Source organism: Chiloscyllium plagiosum, chromosome 3, assembly GCF_004010195.1.
Source record: "Chiloscyllium plagiosum isolate BGI_BamShark_2017 chromosome 3, ASM401019v2, whole genome shotgun sequence".
Classification (NCBI taxonomy): domain Eukaryota; kingdom Metazoa; phylum Chordata; class Chondrichthyes; order Orectolobiformes; family Hemiscylliidae; genus Chiloscyllium; species Chiloscyllium plagiosum.
This window is the reverse complement of record NC_057712.1, coordinates 124,874,848-124,899,425: the sequence shown is the minus strand read 5'-3', so window position 1 is coordinate 124,899,425 and position 24,578 is coordinate 124,874,848.

Genomic DNA, 24,578 nt, shown 5'->3' with positions numbered 1-24,578 from the left:
GATGTAATTTCATTTGAAAAGTATTCATAGACTTTGCGATAGAGGATTACACCTTCCAGCAATTCACTTTCAAAATGTTGTTCAAACCTTGTTTTTCACGCTACTTAATGATTACTGTTCCATATTTCCTTCTCTCAACCCAATCTAACCTTTCCAATGCAATTACCTGAAGCAGCATGTAATGTCAATGAAATCCTCACCTTCACCATCTAATTCTGGCTCTGGGGCATTTTTCACAGCTGGCAGAGGCTGGGAAGAGAAAAGGGGATCATTCTGAGGCCATCTGAATTACCAGTTAAAAACGATAAGTGGAGTTAAGTGGAGTGCCACATTTCTGAGTGTGTAAACCCCCGGAATTGCTTCAGGTGCCATTAATGCAAGATTACACAATACATGCATGATGCATCCAAGAAGATCTCACATACAATATAATCTGTAAATCAGTAGGTGCTACACTGTAATTTACAAATGTAATTCACAAGGCCGTCACAGTAAGATGTTGTACTTTGAACATCAGTAACTTATTTTGCTCAATGTTGAATGATTCATTCAGATTTATTGCAGAGCTGATATCAAAGGGCAGCACTATAGATCAGGAGAGAGAAAATTAATTTCCTACACCTTTCTGCTCAGCACCACCCTCATTCTCTTGTGAGACTCCCACCTCCTTCCTTTGTGAAATCTCATCCAATCTTATAACTCGTTAGGAGGTCATGTTGTGGCTGTACAGGACATTGGTTCGACAGGTTTTGGAGTGCTGTGTTCAAATCTGCTCTCCCTGCTGGGGAAGGTGTTGTGAAACTTGAATGGGTTCAGAAAAGATTTACAAGCATGTTGCTTGGGTTAGAGGGTTTGAGCTACTGGGAGAGGCTTAACAGGCTGGGGCTGTTTTCCCTGGAGTATCGGCGGCTGAGGGGTGACCTTATAGAGGTTGATAAAATCATCAGGGACATGGATATGGTGAATAGTCAAGGCCTTTCCCTGAGGGCAGGGAAGTCCAGAACTACAGGGCTCAAGCTTAGGAAGAGTTGGAAAAGATTTAGAAGGGATCTTAATGGGTAACTATTTCATGCAGGCGGTGGTGCATGTATGGAATGAGCTGCCAGAGGAGGTTGTGGAGGCTGGCACAATTATAACATTGAAAAGACATCTGGATGGTATATGAATAGGAAGGGTTGAGAGGGATATGGGCCAAAAGCTGGCAAATGGGAATAGATTATTTTAGGATATCTGGTCGGCATGGACAGGTTAGTCCAAAAGCTCGACTTCCATGGTGTACATCTCAATGAGTCCTCACCTTGCTTCTTGCAGGAGGTGATCACCTCGTCATATTATCACTACACTGTTAATCCAGAGACCCAGGTCGTGTTCTGGGACCTGGGTTTGAATCCAGCCATGGCAGGTGGTGGAATTTGAATTCATTAAAAATATCCGGAATGACGGGTCTAATGACTGCTATAAGTTGTCGGAAAAACCCATCCGCTTCACTAATATCCTTCAGAGAAGGAATCTGCCATCCTTACCTGATCTGGTCTACATGTGACTCTAGACCCACAACAAATTGGTTGACTCTCAACTGCCCTCTGGATAATTAGGGATGGGCAATAAATGCTACCTAGCCAGGGATGCTCTCGTCCTGTTAAAGAATTCAAAAAAATAAAACTTGCCCCCTGTGATTCAGGCACATTTCTGCAATTTCAGAAAGCTTGCTGCCCGTGAGATCTTGCTGTGCATAAATGGTCCCTTTTTCACAAATTTTAAAAAGCATTTCATTGGGGCAAAGTAGTTTCATGTTTCAGCCATGAAAGGTGCAATATTGACAATGTTCCTTCACGATATGAGAAATTAATCATTTGTTTGCATTGATTTCACTGCTTAAATATATTTCTTTGTTTTAGGCTCTTGTGACCAAAGCTAAATGCAGGGCTGCAGGTGGAGCACTTTTGGGTCCCTCTGCTAATGTTGCTCTTCAGCCGTGTATAGTAGATTGTGAATGAATAGCCTGGAGTGAGGCATCAAGCAGAGGGCATTTCCTCACAGCAACAATAACTCACATTTCTATAGCACCTTGAAAGTAGCAAAACATCCCAAGGCATTTCATGGGAGTTTCTAAACAAATTCTACACAAAGTCACAGGAGGGCAGATAGCTGAAAAGTTGGTCAAAGTGATGAGTTTTAAAAACTTACTTAGAGGATAGAGTGGCAGAGAGGTCCAGGAAGAGAGTTCCACACAACTGAAGACATAGCCATCAGTCATGGAATGATTCAAGTCAGTGATGCACAAAAGGTCAGAATTGGAGAACAGTGATTTTCCATGATCCAAACTCTGAAATGCCTTCACTCTCTGCCTCACTCCATTGGGAACCCCAGCCAACAGACCCATATCCAATCTCTCCCAACATCTAGTCGTGAATGTTGGTTGGTAACTAAACAACTAAGAGGAGGTGGATGCTCCTCAAATATCCCCAACCTCAACGATGGATCCCTCTGCTCAATAAAAGACAAGGCTGAGCCATTTACATCTATTTTCAGTCAAAAATGCCAAATGGATGACCAACAGAAGTCTCCAGTATCACACACATCAATCTTCAACAATCTCATTCCACATGATATCAAGAAATGGCTATGGTACTGGACACTGCACCAGTACCACACTTCAGCAATAGGATTGGTGACTTGTGCTCCAGAACTAGCTACACTTATAGCTAAACAAAACCCAAAAGAACTGCAGATGCTGGAAATCAGAAACAAGAACAGAAATTTCTGGAAAAGCTCATCAGGCCTGGCAGCATCTGTGGAGAGAAATCAAAAAACTGTGTTCTGAGGAAGGGTCATTGGTCCTGAAACGTTAACTCTGATTTCTCTCCACAGATGCTGCCAGATCTGCTGAGCCTTTCCAGTATTTTCTGTTTTCATTTGTGACACTTCTAGCTAGTCTGTACTAATACAGCTGTCACATTGGCATCTATGAAACAATGTGAAAAATTACACCAGCATTTCCTGTGCACAAACAACAGGAAAAATCCAATCCATTCAATTACACAACGTCTGCAAGTTCCCCCTTCAAGTCACGCACTATCCCGAGTTGGAACCACATTGCTGTTCCTTCATTTTAACTACATCAAAATCCTGGAATCCTTTCTAACAGAAGTGTGGGTGTCCCACACCCCAAAAACTGCAGTGGTTCAAGAGGCCAACTCATCACCATCTTCTCCAGGGTAATTAGGCATGGACAATAAATGTTGGCCGAGCCAGCAACACTTGTATCCCCAGAATGAATTTTTTTTAAATGTTCTCATTTAAGTCAGTCCTTAAAACCCATCTCTTTGAGTTTTTGGACATTTGGCTTATGTCACTCAAATCAAACTTTGTTTTACAATGCTCTCAATAAGTTGCGTGGGACAGTTACTGATCAGTTGCTGATGGTGGTTATAAGGTTGGAGGAGATTACACAGGTAGGAAGGGGTGAGGCCACGGAAGGATGAGACTTTTAAAATCCAGGCTTTTCCAGATACAAGCCAATGTGGTTTTCTTGGAGTGATTAAAACACTTTCTGATTTCTGGGCCCAACCATGAGTTCATACAATGCTCTAATTGAGCAGGAGTTTCTGGATCTGAATGAAAGGATGAATTAGTTGGCCAAATTTGTATTTGTCCTGTAATCTATAATTAGTTATGTAGTGTATTCAAATGGCTTGACAATGAATTATGTTCTTGAAGAACATGTTCCGGAGGTGTTAACCAGTCTATGATTTACTGTTAAGAATGAGTATTTATGGGAGGTGATGGCCCAGTGGTATTATTGCAAGATGTTAATTCAGAGATCCAGGTAACATTGTTGAAAGCTGGGTTCAAATCCTGCCACAGCAGATGTTGGAATTTGAATTCATTAATTAAAACAAAATCTGGAATTCAAGGTCTAATGGTGATCATCTATCTGTTTCCGATTGTTGGAAAAACCCATCTTGTTCATTAATGCCCTTTAAGGTTGTCCTTACCTGGTCTGACCTAATGTGACTCCAGAATCACAGCAATGAGGTTGACTCTTAAGCTGCCCTCTGAGCAATTAGGGAAGGGTAACAAATGCTGGCCTAGCCAGTTAAAAATTACACAACACTAGGTTATAGTCCAACAGGTTTAATTGGAAGCACACTAGCTTTTCGCAGCGAAAAGTGGCCGAGTAGAGGCTGATACCTAAGTTCCGTACCCATAGGGAGGGCCTCAACCGGGACCTTGGGTTCATGTCACATTACAGGTGACCACCATTGCACTATACACACACACAGACACTCCTACACACACACACTCTTACACACACACACAGGCACTCCTATACACACATACACACGGACACACATTTACACAGACGCGCACACAGATACCCACACACACCCTTACAGACACCCACACTCACACCTGCATCCCCTCACAGACTTAAGACACTCTACACTCACTACACACACACACATACACTTCTCACACTCACAACCCCCAACCCAGACAGACACACACACACACAGACAGACAAAGACCCACATGCACACATATATTTTGTGGGGTGAATTTGTACTTGCAGGGTTACATTGTACTTTGCTCAAAAACTGCATGAATTCATGTAAAACTCCGTTATCTCACTTTTTAGATTAGAATCAATCTAAACATTTCAGTTACATCACACTGTAAATTTTTGCTATAAATTCTGTGTTATGATCGAGCCCTCCACTATCACCTGATGAAGGAGCGTCGCTTCGAAAGCTAGTGTGCTTCCAATTAAACCTGTTGGACTATAACGTGGTGTTGTGTGATTTTTAACTTGGCCTAAAGAAGCATGTGTTATAGCAGAACTGACTGTGTACACATTTTTTAACTCACTCATGGGATATGTGGTCTGAGCCTGCATTTATTGCCTGTCCCTAGTTGCCCTTGGTGGTGGTGAGCTGCCTTTATCTCACCAACATTCGCTTGGCAGAATATGTCTTTATCTATTGGGACCCTTAAAAAGTCAACTCAGCCCCTCACCATGCCTTCATTCACTTTTGTTTTCAAATAATCTTGTTCAACAACAGAATATTTATCGAGGAGGTTTGTCTTTGCAATTAGTGGGCTATGAAGCAAAAGAATACAAACACTTTTAATCTCCTGCCTTGTTCTTGGCATGTTATTTTCGTGCAATTATCTATCAGTAATGTTCTCACTGAACAATCAATATTGATGTTTGTGTTCTGCCATTTCCAGATAGCAGCAAATACATAGGAACAATTTTTTCTCTTTAATCACTTTCACATGGATAGCTTGCATTGTTTTGCGCTGGGATTTATGTGAGAACACTACCTTTTACTACAAGGCATTGTTTAGTTGTTTAAGCTGTTTGATCTGAGAAACTAACAAGTTTCCTTCACTGTTGAATATCAGACTTGCAAGGCTGATAACCTTTCACCTTGAAATTAACCAGCCCAGATTACTGTAAAATCTGATCAGTTATCGGAGGCTGCTTTCTTTCATTTGTTGTAATATACCTCTACCTTTTGGATATGAATGGCATGCAGGGATGTGGAGAAAAGGCAGGAGGTTGGCATGAGGTAATAGAGGTGAATTAGACAATGGAGCCAGTGAGGGCACAATGGGCCAAATGGCCTCCTCCTAATTCTGTGATACAACACACACTGATCATAAGGGTCAAATGTTTGCTGAAGTCACATAGAAAATCCTGGAGAATCTCAGCAGGTCTCAGAGAGAATGAAACAGAGTTAATGTTTCCAATCCAATGACTCTTGTTCGGTTCTGAAGGGGGCGGAGAAAGTAATGGTTATTATGCTCTTGACAAGCAGGGTTGGGGGTTGGACGGGGGAGGGGGTCAAGGAGCATGTGGAAATGATGGTAAAGGTTCCCAGTGCAAAAAGGCAAAGGAAATTAGATACTGTCCCTTCAGTTTGTGTCAGGCTTCGCTGGAACTCTACAGCAAATCAAGGACAGCAATGTTAGCATGCGAGCAGGGTCGTGTATTGAAATCACAACTGACTGGTAGAATACTCTCATTGGCAGAGCAGAGGTGTAGAGGAGAGCGATGCGGTAGAATAGATTGAAAGAAGCGCAAGAAGATTGCTACTTCACCTGGAAGGTGTACTCGGGGCCTTAGAGACTGAGGGAGCAGGTAAAAGGACAAGTCTTATACTGTCTGTGTCTGCTTTGAAATGAATCATGAGGTGGTGAAGGGGTGTAGAGTGTGACAGATGTTCTGCTTTTTCTCTTTTGCCACTTGAGTACTTCAGAATTCTGTACTCCATTTTACTCCCCTGCACCCACCACCACCTCCCCCGCCCCCAACCCCGCCAACGTCTTTGTTACCTAAAGCAGGCTGGGAAAATAGACCAGAGGAGGTCAACAGATGAGCAGTGACAGGCGTTTTAAGGAGGCATTTCACAAAGTTCAACATAAATTTAGTAGTTTGAAAGAAAGGACTCAATTAGAAAGATGAACCACCCATCGTTAACAACGCAGTCAAAAAGGATATTCAACCAATCAAAAGCTAATGCAAAAAAGAGTGACAAAAAAAATTCATGGTAAGCCACATGATTGGAAATATTTCAGGAACCAGCAGCAGATGTATAAAAAACAAATGAAGAAAAGAAAACTGACTGCGACAATAAGTTGGCAAGAACTATAAACATAAGCAGCCGACATGGAAAAAGTGTAGCTAGAGTGAGTGAATGTGGGGCCCTTGGAGCTTGCAATTGGAGAATTAATAACAGGGAAGCAGCAGATCATGTTAATAAATATTCTGCATCAGTCTTCACAGTTGAACATGCCAACGATGTCAGATAACCAAGGTGCTAGTGGGTGGAAAGATCTTGTGACATTTTCTATCACATGGGATTAATGTCTTTGAAAAACTAATGAGACCAACACGGGCATAAGATAGCCAATGTCCAAGGATTTTAAAGGAAATGGCCGCAGAAATAGTGCAGGCATTGGTCAAAATATATCAGAGCTCATCGGATTCCAGGAGGGTTCCAGGGGATTGGAAAACCGTTGATGTGACATCCCTGTTCAAGTGGGGAGGGATATAGAAAGCAGGGAATATAGGCCAGTTATCCGACCATCTGTCAATGGAAAATACTTGAGTCTACTATCAAGGAAGAAATCGCAGGACATTCAGAAAAGCTCAGCACAATCACACAGAGTCAACATGATTTTGTGAAAAGGGAATCATGTTTAACAAATTTGCTGGAGCTCTTTGAGAATTTAACAAGCAGAATCATTAGAGGAGAATTGGTAGACTGCATTTGGATTTCCAGAAGGAATTCTAGAAGGAACCAAAAAAAATTGTCATTGTACAAGATAGGAGCTCATGATATTGGGGGTAATATATTATCATGAATTGAGGATTGGGTAACATACTAAAAACAGAGAGTCAGGATTAATGGGTCTTTTTCAGATTGGAAAGATGGAACTAATGGAATCCCACAAGGATCAATTGTAAAGCCTCAGTTAGTTAATCCTTGACTTGCTATAATTTTACAATGAATTTCAATGAAAGCTGAAGTCACAACATCTCATTTTCTACTTTGACATTTTACTACATCTGGGAGAGAATATTAAGTTTGATAACTTCAGAGTACAGCCGCTGTACTCCCTTTTCTTACATACGCCATCCTCCTTTAGCCACGTGACTTGTTGAATTGAATTGAATTTACTGTCACATGGGCAGCACGGTGGCACAGTGGTTAGCACTGCTGCCTCACAGCGCCAGAGACCCGGGTTCAACTCCCGCCTCAGGCGACTGACTGTGTGGAGTTTGCACATTCTCCCCGTGTCTGCGCGGGTTTCCTCCGGGTGCTCCGGTTTCCTCCCACAGTCCAAAGATGTGCAGGTTAGGTGAATTAGCCACGCTCAATTGCCCGTAGTGTTAGGTAAGGGGTAAATGTAGGGGTATGGGTGGGTTGCGCTTCGGCGGGTCGGTGTGGACTTGTTGGGCTGAAGGGCCTGTTTCCACACTGTAATGTAATCTAATCTAAAAAAAAGCTTTGTTGACTTTACTCTCAGCAGAGAAAAACAATCTTTTCCTTTTCACAACTTACATTTACACCTATTTTATATCTCTTATCATTCCTTTATCAACATTATCACTGCCTTTGTCTTTTGTTCTGGACACCCTCAGAATCAGTTCCAAATGCTCTTCCTCCCCTTCTATAGAATAGCCAACAAAAGCATCATTTATCGCTCCTTTCAGTTTGAAAAAAAATACTGGCCTCAAAACTTTAGATTTGTTTCTGTCTCGATGCTAACAAACCTACCAGGCTTCTCGAGCACTTTCTGTAGTTATCTGAATTATTTACTATCTATGTTAATGACTTAGAGGATGGGTACAGTGCAATGCATCCAAATTTGGAGACAATATAAAACAAAATTGAGAAGACAGTATGTTGTACTCGGGATATAAGGATATAAAGAGGTTGAGTGAGTGGGAAAAAAACTGGCAGATGGAAGAAATTGTAAGAACATGCACTTTGATAGGAAGAATCAAGAGGCAGATTTTTAGCTAAATGGAGAGATGGTTTCATCAAATTCCTCCAGTGTGGAAACAGGCCATTTGGCCCAACAGGTCTACACTGCTACTCCAAACAGTAATCCACCCATACCCATTCCCCTACCCTATTGCTCTACATTTATTAATAGACGGATCGAGTCCCGGAATCATGAGGTTATGCTACAGCTGTACAAAGTTCTGGTGCGGCCACACTTGGAGTATTGTGTACAGTTCTGGTCACCGCATAATAAGCAGGATGCGGAAGCTTTGGAAAGGGTGCAGAGGAGATTTACGAGGATGTTGCCTGGTATGGAGGGAAGGTCTCACAAGGAAAGGCTGAGGGACTTGAGGCTGTTTTCGTTGGAGAGAAGAAGGTTGAGAGGTGACTTAATAGAGACATATAAGATAATCAGAGGGTTAGATAGGGTGGACAGGGAGAGCCTTTTTCCAAGAATGGTGACAGCGAGCCCCGGGGGTGGGGGGGCATAGCTTTAAATTGAGGGGTGATAGATATAGGACAGATGTCAGAGGTAGTTTCTTTACTCAGAGAGTAGTAAGGGTATGGAATGCTTTGCCTGCAACAGTAGTTGAATCGCCAACTTTAAGTACATTTAAGTCGTCATTGGACAAGCATATGGACGTACATGCAATAGTGTAGGTTAGATGGGCTTCAGATTGGTATGACAGCTCGGCATAACATCAAGGGCCAAAGGGCCTGTACTGTGCTGTAATGTTCTATGTTCTATGTTCTATGTTCTATTTACCCCTGACTAATGTGCCTAACCTACTCATCCCCTAACAGTATGGGCTGGTTAGCATGGCCAATTCACCTATCCTGCACATGCTTGGACTGTGGGAGGAAACTGGAGCACCTAGAGGAAACCCACAGAGACACAGGGAGAATGTGCAAACTCCACACAGACAGTCACCCAAGGTTGGAATTAAACCCGGGTCCCTGGCGCTGTGAGGCAGTAGTGCTAACCACTGAGCCACCGTGCTGCCCAACTTGAAAAAATGTTCAGCACCAAGAATCATTCAGTATATTCAAGGATATGATGGAAAGATTTTTAATCAGGAACAGAATTAAAGGTTTTGGGAAATTGGAAGGAGAGTATAATTGATGATTATCAGACCAATCATGATCTCAGTGAACAATGGAGTAGATAAATGTATGAATGATGTACTTCTGACCCTATATCGCATTGTCTTATGGCTTAACTTTGCCTTGGATCCCATGCGTTCTTGTTTAGTTAACTAGCTTACCAAGAAGGATCTTATTGAAAGAAATAAAAGCAAAGTACTACAGGGCGGCATGTGGCTCAGTGGTTAGACCTGGGTTCGACTGTCTGTGTGAAGTTTGTACATTCTCCCCATGTCTGTGTGGGTTTTCTCTGGGTTCTCCACTTTTCTCCCACAATCCAAAGATGTGCAGGTTAGGATGGATTAGCCATGCTAAATTGTCCATAGTGTCCAGGGATGTGTAGGTTAGATGCTAAAAATCACACAATACCAGGTTATAGTCCAACAGGTTTAATTGGAAGCTAGCTTTCCGAAAGCTAGTGTGCTTCCAATTAACCTGTTGGACTATAACCTGGTGTTGTGTGATTTTTAACTTTGTACACCGCAGTCCAACACCGGCATCTCCAAATCTAGGTTAGATGCATTAGTCAGGGGTAAATATTGGATAATAGAGTTAGGGAATGGGTGGGTTACTCTTCGGAGGGTCGGTGTGGACTCATTGGGCAGAACAGCCTGTTTCCACGCTGTAGGGATTCTATGATACCGATACTGGAAAGCTGAAACAAACACAGAAATTGCTGGAGAAACAAAGCAGTTTGGGCATCATCTGTGGAGAGAGAAACAGAGTTAATGCTTCTAATCCAGTATGACTCTTCGTCAGAACCTCATCTGAAGCATTACTAAAGGCCATGTAAACCACATCAAATGCATTACTCTCATCATGTTAATGTCTTGTCATCTCCGGAGACTGTCTACCATCTCCAAGTAACAAGTCAGGAACCTGATGGAACAATTGCCTCATTGGATACATTCCTAACTCAACAAGCTTGACACGATCACAGAAAAAGCAGCTTGCTTGATTAACACCCAACTTACCACCAATACCATTCACTTCCTTCAGCACCAACACACAGGCAGCAACGTGTGGAATATACAAGATGTATTGCAGCAGAACAAGAAGGCTTCTTCATCAGCACCTTCAAAAACCAAGAATCTTACTTGCAAGAGACATTCTTTGATATCAAGGCAGCATTTGACCAGTGATATTAAGGAGGCCCAGAAAACTACAATCAATTGAAATCATTGGAAAACTCTCTGCTGGTTGGAGTCAGATCTAGTTGTTATTTCCAAAAAGCCTTTGACAAGATGTTGTACAGGAGGCTGCTAAATAAGAGCCCATAGTGTTAGAGGCAAGGTTCTAGCAGGGATAGAGGATTTTCTGACTGGCAGGAGGCAAAGCATGGGGATGAAGGGGTCTTTTTCAGAATGGCAGCCTGTGACTAGTAGAGTTCCTCAGAGTTCAGTGTTGGGATCACAACTCTTCATGTTTTGCATAAACAATTTGGATCAAAAGAACTCAAGGCATTGTTGCTGAGTTTGCAGATGACACAAAGGTAGGTGGAGTGACAAGTAGTGTTGAGGAAGCAGGGAGGCTGCAGGAGGATTTGGACAGGCTAGGAGAGTGGGCAAACAAGTGACAGATGGAATACAATGTGGGAAAGTATGAGATTATGTGCTTTGGTAGGAAGTATAGATGCACAGGCTATTTACTAAAAGGGGAAAGGCTTCATTGCACTTTCCTTCCTAACTGCCAACTGAACCTGTATGTTAACCTTAGGGAATCTTGAACTAGGACACCTTTGTTCAGGATTCTCTAAGGTTAACATACAGGTTCAGTTGGCAATTAGGAAGGGAAGTGCAATGTTAGCATTCATTTCAAGAGAGCTAGAATACATGAGCAGAGATGTACTGCTAAGGCTGTATATGGCTTTGGTCTGTCCATGTTTGGAATATTGTGAGTAGTTTTGGGCGTTGTATCTCAAGGAGGACGTGCTGGCATTGGACAGTATCCAGAGGAGTTTGATCCCAAGGATGAAAGGCTTGTCAGATAAGGAGCAGTTGAGGACTCTGGGTATGTATTCGATGGAAGTTAGAAAGATGGGAGATATCTGATTGAGACTTACAGAATACTGAGAGATCTGGACAGAGTGGACACGGAGAAGATATTTCCACGAGTAGGAGAGACTAGGACCCGAAAGCACAGCCTCAGAAGGAAGGGACGACCTTTTAGAACTGAGATGAGGAAAAATTTCTTCAGCCAGAGTGTGATGAATCTATAGAACTCACTGCCTCAGCAGGCTATGGGGGCCAAGGCATTGAGTGTCTTTGAGACAGAGATAGGTAGATTCTTGATTTGTGAGAGGATCAAGGGGTATGGGGAAGAGGCAGGAGAATGAAGTTGAGAAACAAATCAGTCATGATTGAACGAGCCAAATAGCCATTTCTGCTGTCATGGATTAGATTACATTACAGTGTGGAAACAGGCCCTTCGGCCCAACAAGTCCACACCAACCCGCCGAAGCGAACTCACCCATACCCCTACATTTACCGTCATATCTTAAGATCTTATGGAGATCAATCATTTTTGTCTCAGGACATTACCACAGAAGCTCCTCAGAAAAGAGTCCTAGGCTCAACCATCTTCAATTACTTTATCAATGACATCTACTTAATCATATGGTCAGAAGTGGAGATATTCACTGATTGTTATACAATGTCCAGCACCATTGGTGATTTTTCAGATGTCTATATGCTGCCAGATCTGGACAACATTCAGATTTGGACTAATCAGTAGCTAGGTGAAAGTGAGAACTGCAGATACTGGAGATTAGAGTCAAGACTCTGGTGCTGGAAAAGCACAGCAGGTCAGGCAGCATCCCAGGAATAGGAAAATCGCGTTTCGAGCAAAGGTCCGATGAAGGGCTTTTGCCTGAAATGTCGATTTTCCTGCTCCGCGGCTGCCTAACCTGCTGTGCTTTTCCAGCACCACACTCTTAACTCTAATCAGTGGCTAGTTACATTTGTGGCACACAAGTGTCAGGTAATAACTATCTCAAACAAAAGAGAACCTGCTCATCATTCCATGACCTTCTATGGAATTATTGTCACAGAATTCCCCCACCATCAACATGCTGGAGACTGGGGATACTGTGATGAGTAATTCACTTCTTGATTCTCCAAAGCAATTCCATCATCTATGAGGAAAATGTCAGGAGCGTGGTTAAATATTCCAACTTGCCTGGTGGGTTCAGCTGTTTTTCTGTTCACCACTGATGCACAGCACCAATGCACAGTGCATCGACATGATAAACTGTGGAAACCGTGCAAGGATCCTTCAACTAAACCTTCCAAATCTGTACTATCTACCATCTAGAAGGACAGGGTATCTGAAATGGGGTCACTACCACTTGCAGATTCATCTCCAAGTCACTTATCATCCTGACTTGGAAATATATCATCCCATTCCATAAGTGTTGCTGGGTCAAAGTCCTGAAACAACTTGCCTGATCAGATCCTGGGTAAATCTATAACACATAGAGTCACAGAGATGTACAGCATGGAAACAGACCCTTTGATCCAACTGGTCCATGCCAACTAGATATCCTAACCCAATCTAGTCCCATTTACCAGCACTTGGCCCATATCCTTCTAAACTCTTCCTATTCATATACCCATCCAGATGCCTTTTAAATGTTGTATTTGTACCAGCCTCCACCACTTCCTCTGGCAGGTCATTCCACGTATGCACCACCCTCTGTGTGAAAACGTTTCCCGTTAGGTCCCTTTTAAATTTTTCCCCTTTGACACTAAACTTATGCCCTCTAGTTCTGGACTCCCCCACTCCAGGGAAAAGAACTTGTTTATTTACCCTATCTATGCCCCTTATAATTTTGTAAACCTCCAAAAGGTCACTCCGACCCTCCAAGGAAAACAGCCCCAGCCTATTCAGCCTTTTGCTATAGCTCAAATCCTCCAACCCTGGCAACATTCTTGTAAATCTTTTCTGAACCCTTTCAAGTTTCACAGCATGATTGCAACAGTTCAAAAAGGAGTGCACTGACATTTTCTCAAATGCAATAAATGCTATAATAAAATTCTAGCCTAGCCATTGACACCCACATCCCATGAATGAATAAAATAACAAATTATAATCTAACATTAAAACTGCTCTGCCAGTAACTATCAAATGTTGATAAGGAAATAATATGCTGGAGAATTGTCTTGGAATGTAAACTATAAATTATGCCTCATTACGGTGCTAATCTTAACAACCCAATCAATAATGTTCTCATCTGAATGTCATTAATCAAACAAATAGATCAATCTAACAGACTGTGTTTCCACAGTTGATCCCAACTGATAAAGTCCTCTACAGGAGGCCGGTTAAAAAAATTAAAGCACTTAGATTAGGAGGTAATGTACTGGCATGGATTAATGATTGGCCAACAGACAGAACACAGAGAGCAGGAATAAATGGTTCATTCTCACATTGGCAGACTGTGACTAGTGGGGTACCATAGGGTTAGAACTTGAACGTTATATATGAAAGATTTGGAGTTGGGGACCAAATATACTATTTCCCAATTTAAGGCTGATACAAAGTTAAGTGGGATGTATCTTGTGAGCAAGATGGAAAGTACCTTAAGGGAGATTTGGACATTGTTAGTAGATCAGCAAGAATATGGAAGATGGAATGGAAATAAAGCACATGGGATTGTGGGAAGTGTATTGAGAAGGATAGAAGCCTGGTTGGCAGAGAGGAAACAGAGTAGGAATTAATGGGTCCTTTTCAAATTGGCAGGCGCCAACTAGTGGGGTGCCACAGTGATCAGTGCTAAGACCCCAGCTATTCACAATATCTATTAATGATTTGGATGAAGGAACAAAATGTAACATCTCAAAGTTTGCAGATGACAGCAAGTTGGGTGGGAGAGTGAACGGGGATGAAGTCGCAGAGATTCTTCAGGATGATCTGGACAGGTTGGGTGAGTGGACAATCAATGGCAGACGCAGTATAATTTGGATAAATGTGAGGTAATTCCCTTTGGAAGCAAAAGCAAGAAGGCAGCTTACAACCTGAATGGCTGTAAATTGGGAGAGGGGAGTGTGCAGTGGGACCTAGGTGTCCTTGTTCACCAATTGGTGAAAGTAAACAGACAGGTGCAGCAGGTGGGAAAGAAGGCAAATGGTGTGTTTACCTTCATTGCAAGAGGTTGTGAGTACAGGAGCAGGGATGTGTTGTTGCAGTTATACAGGGCCTTAGTGAGGCCACACCTAAAATATTGTGTGCAGTTTTGATCTCCTTTTCTGAGGGAAGATGCTTGTGCAGCGAAGGTTAACCAGGCTGATTCCAGGGATGGCGGGACTGACATACGAAGAGAGGTTGACTATGTTAGGATCGTTTTTGCTGGAGTTCAGATGAATGGGGGGGGGGGGGGGGGAGGATCGGATTGACATTTATAAAATTCTAACAAGACTAGACGGGGTAGATGTAGGGAGGATATTCCCGATGGTGTGTGTGTCTAGAACCAGGGGTCACAGTCTGAGGATTCGGGGTAGGCCATTTAGGATGGAGATGAGGAGACATTTCTTCACCCAAAGAGTGGGGAGCCTGTGGAATTCATTACCACAGGACATAATTGATGCCAAAACATCGAATTTTTATGATTGCTGTCACCAAGAATTAAGCTGGCTGTGATCAAGAGATATTGCTGAGTGAAAACCAACATTCAGTGAAGGCCTGAAACTAGATATAGCATTTGGGGTGAATGGAATCACAGGTTATGGGGAGAAAGCAGGATTAGGCTGTTGAGTTGGATGATCGCCCATGATTGTGATGAATAATGGAGAAGGTTTGAAAGGCCAAATGGCCTCCTCCTTCTCCTATCTTCTATGTTTCTATGGAATATAGTATGAATAAAATGCAAGGTTATCCACTTGGTATGATGAACAATGTACAAAGTATATTTTAAATAGTAAGATGTACATAGTTGTTGATAAGATACTGAAGGCTAACTTGCAGGTGCAGCAAGCTATTAGGAAGGTTCACAGAACGTTCGCCTTTTGTAAGAGTGTAGGAGTAGTGACGTTTTGCTTCAATTGCATGGTTAGTCCGCACCCCCAGAGTATCGTGTGCAGTTTCATTTTCCTCGAGTTTTTATCAGGAAAGATATTATTGCCGTAGAGGGAGTGCAATGAAGGTCACCAGTCTTGTTTCTTAATTGAATGAGAGGTGACCTCATTGAAATTTCCAAAACACTGAAAGGGATAGACACCAAGATGTAAGTCGGACATTTACCCTGGTTTGGAATGCTAGAACCGGTTGGGGAGCTACAAATGATTTAAAAATAAGGAGGATGCCACGTAGGTCTGAGAAGGGGAGAACATTAGTGTGAACCTTTTGAATTCTCTAACATCGAGGACTATGGAAGCTCAGACTTTGAGTATTTTTAAGGGAGAGACTGATTGCTAGTGGCTTTCAGGGTTAGTGGAAGGGGGTGAGTAAAAAGCACTGAACTGTTTCATCAACCACAATCACATTAAGTAGTGGGGCAGGATGGTCAGGCAAAGACCATATTTTTATGATTGCTGTCACCAAGAATTAAGTTGGCTGTGATCAAGAGATATTGCTGAGTGAAAACCAACATTCAGTGAAAGCCTGAAAGCTAATTATGGTTTTAAAAAACTTCTGGAAGAGTTAAACAAAAAGGGTGTGATTGTTTGCACAAGTCTGCAAGGTTTAGATATCAAGGAAAACCCAAGATTGTATCAATTCACTTTTCATTTTCTAGAATTGCAAAAATGGCAAGAACAATGGGAGATTGCATTCAGTGCCAAAAAAATGCAATGTCATGTGTATTATCAAAAAAAACCCACTGTAAGAGAGTTTTAATTGCTTTAATGATTTAAATTTTAGCTTTAGATTTATATTATATTGTCACCTGTACTCAAGTACAGAAATACAGGAATACAGTGAAAAGTGTATAATGTTGCCATGCATGATGCCATCACAGATACAAAGGTACCTCGGTCCAAAAAGCTGAGGTACAAAGTAGTAAGGGAAACAAAGCCTAAAAATGTTAAGCATTACCTTCATAGATTAAGTAGAAAAATAAAGAAATAAGGTAATAGTTAACATTTAAGTCCATCTTAATGAGATCCAACAGACAGATACACAATCACAACTGAGGGTTCATTGTCAAACCAATCTTCAATGGGGATTCTGCATACAGCGGGCAACATCCCAAGCAAAAATGATTCATGGATTTTTGATGAGGGAACTTTGCTGTTGTGACAAAAATGCAAGATCTCTATTTCTTTATCCAGTCCTGGAGTGCGTAAATAATGTTTGGGATCCTCATATGGTGAGAGGTATAAACAATATTGAAGGTTCAAAGCAATACTGCAACCTTCCACATGAATCAGTCTGGGAAATATAGCATTGTTTAAAGATTTGGAATGGGAATCCCTACAGCAAAGCAGGGAGAAAAATAGATAGCCCACATTCTAGAAAGTATGAAATGGACTCCTGATCTCCCTCCTGTTGGGAGGATGTTGTGACACTTGAAAGGGTTCAGAAAGTATTTACAAGGATGTTGCCAGAGTTGGAGGATTTGAGCTATAGGGAGAGGTTGAATAAGCTGGCACTGTTTTCCTTGGAGCGTCAGAAGTTGAGGGGCGACCTTATAGAGGTTTATAAAACCATGAGGGACAAAGATAAGATAAATAGACAAGGATTTTTCTCCAGGGTGGTGGAGTCCATGAGCTGGAGGACAAAGGTTTAGGGTCAGAGGGGAAAGATTTAAAACGGGACCAACGGGGCAACCTTTTCACGCAGAGGGTGGTGCGTGTATGGAATGAGCTGCCAGAGGAAGTGGTGGAGGCTGGTACAATTACAACATTTAAAAGACGTCCGGATGGGCATATGAATAGGAACGGTTGAGAGGGATGTGGGCCAAGTGCTGGCAAATGGGACTGAATTAGGTTGGGATATCTGGTCAGCATGGACGAGTTGGACTGAAGGATCTGTTTTTGTGCTGTCAATCTCTATGACTCCATGGCTAAAGGGAATTGACAGAAACAAGTACCTGGTGCCTTCTGGCAATGAAATAGCCATCAAAACTATTTTTATGCATTGCCTGTGGGTGTTGATGGTGAGGTCCATCTGTAATTGCCCAGAGGGCAGTTAAGAATCAATCATGTTGTTGTGGGTTTGGAGTCACATGCAGGCCAAACCAGGGTAAGGACAGCAGTTTCCTTATCATAGAATCCCTACAGTACAGAAATAGGCCATTCAGCCTGTACTGATCCTTCAAAGGACATTCCGCCCAGACCCATCCCCAGTGCCCTACCCTATCCCCATAAATCCACATTTCCCATGGATAATCCACTTCCCTGGATACTACATACAATTTAGCATGGCAAATCCACACAACCTGCATATCTTTGAAGTGGAGGAGGAAACTGGAGCACCCGGAGGAAACCCATGGAGATACGGGGAGAACATGCAATATCCAGTCAGACAATCACCCAAAGGCTGGATTTGAACTCAACTCCCTGGTGCTGTGAGGTAGCACTGCTAACCACTGAGCCACCACAACACCCTTCCCCAAAGGACTTCAGTAAACCTTTTCCCCCTAACAATCAACATAGGTCATCATAAGGATCTTAATTCCAGATTTTCTTTTATTGAATTCCAGTTTCACCATCTGGGATTTGAGCTCAGGTCGCCAGACCATTACCTGGGTCTCTGGATTGATTGTCTACCACTAGGCCATTGCTTCCCTTACATGTCTCAAAGACCATTTATTGCCAAGACAATGTATCAACAATCTTTTGTCGTAAGGACAATCCCACAAAGGAACAAGCTGCCAAAGGGAAACCTTCAGGACCGCGGTATTTGAAGTCTTCGAGACCCATCTTTAAACTATTTCCATTTATACGTTTTCATGATCAGAGCTGCCATTTCTGCAGGCCATACTGTATTTAACTCGTGCTACCCAAGTTAATGTTCATGGGCTATGGGTATTAGTCTGTGATGCCAACACAATTAATTCAGAGGTAGAGACACATTGCGTAGAAAGCAAAGTCCCAAAAATAAAGCAATAAAATGACCGATTAGCCAATCTTCAAGGAGTAGTATCCTCAGGTACTGAAGCAGTTCCTGGCCAAATGCAAGAACACCTGGACAAATGCAGGCTTGAGCTAAAAAGTGGCAAGTAACATTCGTGCCACATAAATGGCATGATGTGGAGGTGCCGGTGTTGGACAGGGGTGGACTTTTGGCAGAAATGCCAGGCAATGACCATCTCCAATAAGAGACAATCTAATCACAGCCCCACGACATTCAATGGCATTGCCATCACAAAAACTCCCACTGTTAACATCAACAGGGGCTACCGTTGACCAGAAACTCAACTGGATTCGCCACATAAGTACAATGGCTACAAGAGCAGGTCAGAGGCTAGAAATACTGCATCAAATAACTTACCTCATGACTCACCAGAGCCTGTCCACGATGTACAAGGCATAAATCAGGAGTGTGATGGAATATTACCCACTTGTCTGGATGGGTGCAGCTCTAACAACACTCAAGTTTGACACCATTCAGGACAAAGCAGCCTGCTTGATTGGCACCACATCCACCATCACCCTCTCCCTCCACCACTAATGCTCAGTAGTGGCAGTGTGTAATATTTACAAATTGCACTGCAGAAATTCACCAAAGATCATTAGATTAGACAGCACCTTCCAAACCCATGACCACTTCCATCTAGAAGGATAAGGACAGCAGATACATCAGACCACCACTACCTACAAGTTCCACTCCAAGCTACTCATCATCCTGACTTGGAAATATATTGGTGTTTCTTCACAGTCACAAGGTCAAAATCTTGGAATTCCCTCCCTAGGGCATTGGGGGGTTACCTACAACATGTGCACTGCAGCTCACCATCACCTTCTCAAAGGCAACTGGGGATGGGCAAAAAACACTGGCCAGGTTGTGACGCCCATATCTCACAAGTGTATAAAAAAAAACACCAAGAGTCTTAATGACCATACAGTTGGCCCCCATACTATGATGTGGAATATTAGAGCCAAACGGAAAAGCAGCCAACAAAATTGCTTAGCAGCAGTTTCTCCTCAAAGTCAGCAGTTGCATCCCTAAGGTGGTGGGAAATAAAATGATAGCACCATTTGCCCAATATTGGTGGATCGTTTAAGCGACTTGAGCTTCACTGAGTGACTGAGGAATGTTGGTGAGCAGATCAGGGATCTTCTTCAAATAGTCTCTTATGCCTACAAATAGGTCTTACTTCATCACTCCCCCAAGAAAAAATATCAGCCTATCTTTTCTGCTGTCAGAGACTGGCTGGCATTTGGCTTGGTTAATTGGTAAGTAGTTTATCTCGCTCCTTCCTCAATATGCTTAGCTTTTCACACATATCCTTGAATCCTCCACAGGGTTTGATTCTTTTCAAATGTTTACAAGCTCTTAAAAGTCTCACACTTGTCATGCTTGTGGCCTTGAAAAGAACATTCCTGAGAACAATGAAAAAAAGTAGCGACTAGCAAGAGCTGCAGTGAACCGTGGGTAATGGCCACTGCTTGCAATCAAATGAAATATTAATAAGCATCTGGTTAAAACTCACATACAATGCCTTTTTGTTTGTTTCAGTTACACCATGTTCTAGTCCTTTCTTCCCTGCAAACACCCCATGCTCAGAAAATAAATTTTCTTTGCACTGAGGACTGCCTGTACTCAGAGTGCAATACTCCCAGCAGCCATGTCAGGTGTAGAACATTCTGTCTAATCTGTACCTAGACACAATAAACCTTGCATTAACCTTTCATTCCTCAAGCAGAAAGACCTTTACATTAAAGGGAAATGTACACTATAGGCTCTGAGAGGGAAAAGGCAGCAGAGGTGAGAATCGGACACATAGGAAATGGAGAGAAGGGAGACATTGAGTAAGTTTTTAATAGTAGTCACCAAAGTAACTAATGAATATTTTAAATATTTTCTTATCAACAATGATTAGTATGAGCCCCTGCAGTTGGTGGGACTTGAACTCTGGCTTCTCAACTCAGAAGTAGGAACAATACCCCAGTGCCTCAAAAAATCTTGACAATGTTCTCAGGTTTAAAGACTGTTAGACTTTTGAGATTCCTTTTGTTTGTTTTTCTTGCAGCAACACTTGTATTGGATGAGACATTAAACTGAGGCCATGTCTGCTTTCTCAAAGGAACGAAAGGATCCCAGGATTCAATCCTGAAGAACTTGAGAGGAGTTTTCCCCAGTGTCCCAGCAAACATTTGTTCCCCAGCCAGTGTCACAAGAGCAGATTAACGGGTCTTTATATTGTTATGTGGAAGTTGACTGTGCAGGACTGATCCTCCCTGTTGGCCTACTGGTTAGGATTCTTCCTCCTCACCACTGTATGGGATTCCCAGTCAGGGAGTGAAGTTTAACTGGGGCAGAGGCGAGTGGGAAAGTGGGGTTAGGGCCAAAATCAGATCAGCCAGGATCTTATTGAATAATGAAAATACAAACAAACAATGCTGGAATTGTCCAGCAAACCAAGGGTCCAGAGAGAAACATGTCAGGTCAGTGATCTTTCCTGGAAGTCTGAATTCAGAAATATTCAAATTTCCATTATCTTATAGAGTCGTAGAGTTGTACTGCACAGAAACAGATCCTTCGGTTCAACTTGTCCGTGCTGGCCACATGTTTCAAGTTAATCTCATCCTGTTTACCAGCATTTGGCCCATATCCCTCTAGACGCTTCCTATTTATATACCCCATCCAGATGCCTTTTAAAGGTTATAATTATGCCAGCTCTTAACACTTCCTTTGGTAGCTCATTCCAAACATGCACTAGCCTCAGCATGAAAATGTTGCATCTTCATTCTCTTTTAACCTTTCTCCTCTCACATTAAACCTATGCCTTCTAGTATTGGACTCTGCTACCCCAGGGAAAATGCCTTGGCTATTTACTCTATCCATGCCCTTCATGACTTTATAAACCTCTATAAAGACACCCCTCAACCTCCTACCGTCCAGGGAAAACAGCCCCAGCCTGTTCAGCCTCTCCCTATAGCTCAAACACTCCAACCCCGGCAACGTCCTTGTAAATCTTTTCTGAACCCTTTCACTTTTCACAACATCTTTCCTATAGCAGGGAGATCAGAATTGAATGCTGTACTCTAAAAGTGCTCTGACCAATGTCCTACACAGCTGCAACATGGCCTCCCAAATCCTATACCCAATGCAGGATTTTACATTTGTAGATATTTTGTTGAATGGCAGGCAGGATTGATGATCCTGGCCTATTTCTGAAGCAAAAGCAGAAACTGATAGAGAAACTCAGCAGATTTGTAGCATGTGTGGACAGAAAACAGAGTTAACATTTTCAGTCCAGTGACCCTTCTTTAGATAACATTTCCACCCCTGTTTCTTGTGTACTAATGTGCCATTGCCTGTCCAATGTTAGTTACCATATGTCTGAAATGTTTAACTAGCTGTTAATATTTGGGTTATTCCGGTCATTAGAGGAGCTTTGCCAAAAATAACCCTGTCATTTTGATCTAAAGAAAATATTGATTGAAAAGGGCATTTAAGGGGTTGTCTCATCTATAGAAACCGAGGGTGGATAGAAAGCTGGAGAGTACAAACAGTTCCTTATTCAATCGTTTAACATATTCTTTATTTTCCCCCATTGAGAAATGACACAGAGGATAGGAAGTTTTACTAGTCTTGGCTTGATTACGACTACGTACAAACACTCTGAATTCAAAACGCACCTGGACCCAACACTGATATATGTGAAATGCATTTCTGCTACAGGCCAGGTTTGTTCTTTTCAAACCTGAAAGATAGCTGCAGGATATCTAAAACACGCAAACAAGCGAGGCACTCATAGATGGAAGGAAATTCCACTGGGCTCGCTGTTCACGAAATGAGAAGAGTAGTGAGGTGAAGGTGCAAACATTGCAGAAGAGAATGGCATGGTCCAGAATTGGATTGAAGCAAAAAGACAAACCCAAACAAAACACAACAGAGGGTGCCCTGGTTCCAAAGCGAAAATGGAGAACAACTGGAAACGTTTCACTTTATGTCAGTTTGCTTGTGAATAGGACCCTTTATTCAATTGGGCCCATCTGTTGCTGGAGGCTCTGATTGAAGCTCCAGAACTGATAACCCAAACAACAAAGCTGTTGTTGTGATGTGTTACATTATATCAGGTCTCGACACGCAGGAGCCTGTCATGAGATAGGATGAGTCCACAAGCCAAGCTCAACTGTAACAAAGCCAAAGGGGAGAAGAGATCGCACAGAATGCAGAATTCCTCAAATGGCGGGCAGTAAATGTCTTATTTAATCATCACCAGCTCTCTAGCCCCTCCTCCTGACTGTGTCTTGCTGACGTCCTCTTAACCCAGAGTCCAGCTGCCAATCTCACCGTCTCAAAGACCGCCATCTCTGTGTAGAACCGTCCATATTAATCCTCACCTCAGATGGTGCTGAAAACCTCCACCATGTTTTTCTCATACAATTCAACACTGAAAACCTTGATGCCCAAAGGGCTATCCCCTGCCTGCAGTGAAATCCAGCTCATCCCTCATAAATTCACAAACACTGTGAACAGGAACCAGTGCATGCTGTTGCGGATTCAGCATCTGATGCACCATGACTGTTCACTTCTGCATTTTTTCAAGAGGATAAGGCATTTATTTGAAACAAAATTAGCTCTAGTTAGAGTCCAACTTGTCCATGCCGACCAGATGTACTAACAAAATCTAGTTTCATTTGCCAGCATTTCACCCATATCCCTCTAAACCCTTCCTATTCATTTACCCATCCAGATACCTTCTAAATGTTGTAATTGTACCAGCCTCCACCACTTCTTCTGGCAGCTCCACCCTCTATGTAAAAACATTGCCCCTTAGGTCCCTTTTATATCTTTCCCCTCTCACCCTCAACCTATGCCCTCTGATTTTGGACTCTCCCAACCTCAAAGGAAGCGTCTGTGTTTATTGGCGCAGTCAAACAACTGGGCAGTTTTCCTTGCTGACCAGAGAACCTTAGTCTGGCGGGGGGGGTGGGGAGATGTAAGCCTTGTTCTGTGGCCGTGTATTACGTCTCACCATTGCACCATGTGTGTGCCAGCTGCTCACAGGGCAAACCTACTGCATGGGCAACTATGGCTCAAGGTCTTCAGGCAGGACTCCTCAGCAAAGTTCATGGAGGTGCCCCATCAGTCAGAGGGTCACAGTAGGTTAAGGTCAGCCTCCCATGCCAGTCCAAGGGATTGGCTACAGTCTATTTCCTGTGTTCTCAGTTATACTGCAGCATGAGGTTCCTCCCCTGGCTAGGTGCTCCTGGTGCTGCCCTGTCTGTTTGTGGGGAAGGTGGACCTCAAGATGATGCACCAAATTTCCCATTTCCCCCAGTCACGCTGTCTTCAGTCCTGAGGTCCAATGTCTGTGGTGATGGAGGTGCTGGACCTACCTCTGCTGCCCCAACCAGTCAGACTCAAAGAGTCATAGAGATGTACAGCATGGAAACAGACCCTTCAGTCCAACCCGTCCATGCCGACCAAACATCCCAACCCAATCTAGTCCCACTTGCCAACACCCGGCCCATATCCCTCCAAACCCTTCCTATTCATATACCCATCCAAATGCCATTAAATGTTGCAATTGTACCAGCCTCCACCACTTCCTCTGGCAGCTCATTCCATACACGTACCCCCTCTGCGTGAAAAAGTTGCCCTTTAGTTCCCTTTTATATCTTTCCCCGCTCAGCCTAAACCTATGCCCTCTAGTTCTGGACTCCCAGACCCCAGGGAAAAAACTTTGTCTATTTATCCTATCCACACCCCTCATGACTTTGTAAACCTCTGTAAGGTCACCCCTCAGCCTCTGACGCTCCAGGGAAAACAGCCTCAGCCTGTTCAGCCTCTCCCCAT